Source organism: Melanerpes formicivorus, unplaced genomic scaffold (genome assembly GCF_026170545.1).
Source record: "Melanerpes formicivorus ecotype bairdi unplaced genomic scaffold, bMelFor1.0.p_v2 SCAF_3, whole genome shotgun sequence".
In the NCBI taxonomy this organism is placed as follows: domain Eukaryota; kingdom Metazoa; phylum Chordata; class Aves; order Piciformes; family Picidae; genus Melanerpes; species Melanerpes formicivorus.
The window spans coordinates 1446928-1451649 of NW_027142355.1; the positions used below are offsets into that span (position 1 = coordinate 1446928).

The window sequence follows — 4722 nt, forward strand, 5'->3', positions numbered from 1 at the left end:
CGCCGCGCGCCTCGGGAACTGTCGGGGCGGGAATGGGAAGGGACAGAGATGAGCGGCGGCGCCTCCGGGGCGGGGCTGTGCCGCAGCCTGCCGCCGCGCTCCTGGGGCAGAGCTGCGGGTGCCGGAGGGCAGCGGGGGCAGCGCAGGGGCTCGGGCAGGTTCGTGAGGGCGCAGGGTGAGACCGGCCAGGGGGAGGGGAATCAGCTCGGGGACAATTTGTTTTTCATTAAAAGCTGAGGTACTTCCCTGTGTAGCTCAGCACCCTCGGTGTGAGCTTCTGCTGTTTGCTCCTTCAGTAAGGAGGAAAGCTTCGCAGGCAGAACGGAGGCTCAGGCACAGAGAAGTGACAGTCTGGCGAAGAGACTGAGAGGATCTCTGGGGAAGGAAACGCAAAGCAGAGAAAAGCCTGAGGTGAACACGAGCAGAGGTGACACTTGGGAGGGGAAAAATGGAGGTAGATTATACAGGATAAAAATCAAAGATTTCGGAGGGCGAAGCTGAGGCAATGTGCTGGGGGCAGAGCGGGCACGGAGGGGAACCTGAGGAAATCCACAGGGGAGAAGGTGAACATTGTCCGGAGAAACCCTGAGGTAAAGGAGAGAGGACACAGGAAGCAGTTTGGAGGGAAGACCTAAGGCAAACATCTGTGAGACCAGATAGAGAAATGAACAGGAGAGTTAACCTATGGGAGACAAAAATGAGGATTGTAGAGGGAAAATCACAGCTTGTCACAGCTAGGAGGGAGAGTGAGGGAGAGTAAAGACATGGGAGGGAAGAGCTGAGGAAAGATGGAGGGAGAAAAGGGGATGTTTGGGAGGGAAACAGAGGAGATTCTGGACGGGAGGAAGGGAAATTATGCCTGGAATTGTGCAGAAAATCTGTAGGGCAGAGGATGAAAATTTTGAAAATAGAAGCTATGATAATGCAAGGAGAAAAAGGATACTTTGACCAGAAAAAGCCTGTAGTGATTTAGGAGCAGTGATACCTTTTCCCCTGGGGAGGGGAAGAGTTGGCACTACTGAGGCCTAACTCTGTCCTTCTTCCTCAGAGGCAGCTGGCACAGAGGCCAGCTGTGGAGCGGCGAGGCAACGTGCGGCGCGGCGAGAGGAGTGGAGAAGAGGAGGAGCACCGGGCTGAACAGCTGGACATGGGCAAGGCGCCCTGGGCAATGAGAACTCCCTCTCAATTTGGCTGTGGTAACACAAGGTCTTTGCCAGCACCGTTAGGGTGCCCTGGTTGGCTTTGTGCTGGGCGACCTCCCTGTAAGCAGGGCTCGGTCTTTGCTTTTGCCGTTGTAGGCGTTTTGCCACCTAGCTCCTTGGCTGCACGGAGACTGGCGACCCTGTAAGGAGGGTCCGAGCCGGCGTCTCCACCCGTAATGGGGGAAGTGTAGCTGCCTGGACCCCAGCCGCCCCCGTAAGCAGGGGAGGGCCCTTTAAACAGTTTCTCGGCTGCAGGCGGCCTGGCCAGCGTGACGCCCTGTACTTGGGGCGTGTCACAGCGATTGGCATCCTGAGGCCCCTCTACCTGCATGCATCCCCGGGGGGGCCAGGTCTGACCCTCTGCTCTCCTGCTCAGGGTTAAGGATGCCTGCCCCACCAGTGGCTGCCCAGAGCTTGCTCCCTCTCCTGGGAAAGGCTGTGTGTGTGGCCCCTCTTGCCTCTGTGTGCCTGAGTCTGCTTGTCCTTTAGGTCCCTTAGAAAAGGCTGTAGCTTAGCTTAGGCTTCCCAGGAGGGAAAGAGGGGCTCTGGGCGGTTCCACGGCAGTCTCCTTGGAGGCCTCGAGTTGGGTGGGAGCTCGGCTTGCCCCTCCTTTGATTGGATGGACACAGCGAAGCCACTTAAGTCATCTTGCGGCAAGGGGACCCACCTGTAGTTCAGGGCCTGGGTCTCTGCCTTCATGGCAGCCTGTTCCCTTGGCACCCTGTCAGATTAACAGCCCTGTACTGGGGGCCTATGTGAAGAGATATGGAGCCTTCTGTGCCGTTCTGTCCCCTTCTGTCCCCAGCAGCAGCCCAAGGTCCCGGTAAGCAGGGCTGGGGAGGCTGCTTTTGGCAGCTAACAGGAACAAACCCTTAGAGGGTTGAGGTCAGTCCCTGGGCTCCTGAAGAGGTGGTGTTGTGCTGCAGCCAGGAGGGCCGGCCCGTAAGTGGGTGCAGGCCAGAGCCCATGGCTCTCCGTGGGGCTTTTTGGCAGTGCCGGGCCGAGAGCGACCGCCCTGTAGGCAGGGAAGTGTGTTGCCAGTGTCCGGCGGGAGGTTCAAAGAGGGACCCCCCCTGTAATCAGGGGGGGTAGATCTGGTCCCGGCCTTTCAGAGGCATGGGGCCAGGGAGTGTGTGGGGCTTATCTTAGCGTGTTGTTCCCCCCCACCCCACCCCGTCTTCGGGGCTGGGGCCACAGCCCCCCGGCCTTTGGCCGTGATGCCCCACTGCCTGGCTGCTGTCTTCCTGTAGCTGCGGGGCCAGGCCAAGCTCTCAGCTCCCTGGGTTTCGACCCGCCCGTAAGAGGGGTCGGGGTCCGAGTGCCTTTGCGCTCAGCTGGCAGCCTGTGTGGGGCACCCCCCCGGCTAGCGGGGTGCGGGTCAAGATGCCCCTGAAGCGGAGAGAAGGAGCCTCCGTGGGCCTTTTGGGACCAGGGCCGCCCTGTAAGTCAGGGCCCAATCAGTGCCCTGGCAGCCCGGGCGCTTTGAAGTGCCAGCGGCGGCTCCAGCCCCCTGTAAGCAGGGTCGTGCAGCCGCTCTGGCCGCTGCGTTGCATGCCCAGCTCCATTGCCCAGGGTGTCTGCTGCGGTGCCCGTCTGCGGTCCCCACCGGAAGTGTGCCGTGCGCCGCTTGGGTGAGTCGAGCAAAAGCGTGAAGACTTTGCAGAGCTGGGGGTGTCTGCGGGCGGGTAGCTGGCCGGCGGGTGCCCATGGGGAGCTGCCTGCGGGGCTGGAGGCATCCCTCTTTCCCTCAGGCGGGGAGCAACTGGCACTACTGAGGCCTTGTTTTGTCCTTTTAGCAATCCTTGTCAAGGCAGCCAGAATTTAGCACTGCTGTGTATCATCATTTCTTGTCCTGCTCCTTCAGATATTCTTCATGTGGAAAGCACTCTCAGACTATCCTTTAGCTGCCACAAGCTGTATCAAAGGCCTGCCTCAGCTGATTTTTTGCCTGTTTATGTCACCTGGCACAATGAGCTGCAGTTCTGTTGCGCAAGAATCCCGTCCTTCTTCCATGTGGATTGTCACTTGCACTAGTGCAAAATGGTTGAAGTACCACGCAGCTCTTACTGTGTCCATTTGAAGTCCATTTTGCTTGGATTCTGGACAGCTTTTCTGTGCTCAGGATGAACATGCCACAGGTGTAAGGGTGAATTTGTGTTCCCAGTGATCCTCTTCTTTGGGAGAGAAAAATTTTTGTTCTGTTACTCTTATGTGATGCCTCAGTGCTTTTAATGAGTTGGAAGGAAAGTTTTAGTGGTATGGAAGCAGTATTCAGCAGGGACAGTATGGACCAGTTTTCAGTTAGTCCATGTGCCAGGCAATGCAGGTGAGAGGGCAGACTCAAATCAAACTCTCCAAAGCTTCTCATCGTGTTTTCAAATGGAGCGACTGCTCCTTCCCTTGCAGAGCATCCTGGCTTGTTTCTAGGCTTAAGCATGTGTTGTGGACGTTCTTTGCACTTTTTAACCCTCCTAAACACCGGGGGGGATTCTTCAGGCTCAATCACAGCACTTATTTGTCTGCTATTACTGTCTGTAAAATTTTGCCAGTGCTTCTGTAATAAAAAGGTTTTTTATTTCTACTGTAGCTTGCAAGCTGGTGACCACCGTGGGAGCACCGCTCTGTTGTTCACAGGGTGTTTTGTTGTTGCAAACTTGGGACAAATGTGAGATTTAGGTGAGTTACTCTCTTTAGAAGTGTCTGCTCAGCCATCCTCTTCCTGGATCTCTTGGACAGAAGAAAGGTTTGTCTCTCTCTCTTTGCAGTGCCCTAATGAGGACTTGTGCCAACACAGGCTCAGAAAGCTGAAACCACCGAAGGGTTTAATGGATGAGAGCAAAGCTCAGCCAGTTGCTGAAGGTGCAAACCTTACCCAGAAGGCTGTCCCCAGCTCGGGGTGATAAAAAGAACAGGAGCGTAGCTGCTCAGCTGTCTTTCCTTCTGTGATGCCACGTGGGAGTGGGCAAGGGTGCAGCAGAGGAGCAGTGAGGGAGGGGTGGGGGCAGTCTACCACAAAGGCTGCTTGCAGACCTGAATGTTTGAAATGCCAGAACGTTCTTGGAGGGGAGGGAAAGCCCTGGGAAAGTGTGAGTGTGAGGTGTTCCAGCAGAGGAAAAGCGGTGCTGTTTAGCAGGAGATTGCAGGACAGTGATTTGTATGCAGCAAGGCTTTGACCTGACTCCCCCTGGATCTCTGTTATCTTGAAATGCTTCCAGAATAGAAAAGCACAGCCTGAGCAGGCCACAGAGGGTTTGAACTGGAAATAGAAATATCAACTGTCTCTCTCTCAATTAAAACTTTGTGTGTGCTTGTGGTGTGTTGTTTTTTCTTGGAATGGAAAAAGCCCGGAAGGGAGCTCAGCTAAGCTGCTCCCCAGGCAGAGGCAGAGGACCGGCCCCAGACGTGCTGTGTTGGGAGTCTGTTACAGGGGTCTGCTGTTATCTAAAGTGGGCCTGGGGGGTATGAAAAGGGAATTTGGGGGTATCTGAATGGCTCTGAGGGCCTCTGCAGGGTCCTGAAG

The 4722-nt window shown here is 56.0% G+C and overlaps 1 long non-coding RNA gene across 2 annotated transcripts; it reads left to right on the plus strand.

Annotated features, from left to right (window-relative positions):
- Nucleotides 1–251: 251 nt before the first annotated feature.
- On the plus strand, nucleotides 252–4476 carry LOC137454193 (uncharacterized). Of its 2 annotated transcripts, none has more exons than XR_010990557.1 (4): nucleotides 252–427; nucleotides 1049–2833; nucleotides 3790–3878; nucleotides 3968–4476. It is a non-coding gene; the product is annotated as an uncharacterized lncRNA (long non-coding RNA). The 2 variants fall into 2 exon arrangements; XR_010990556.1 differs by having other exon boundaries at nucleotides 252–411.
- Nucleotides 4477–4722: the final 246 nt, after the last annotated feature.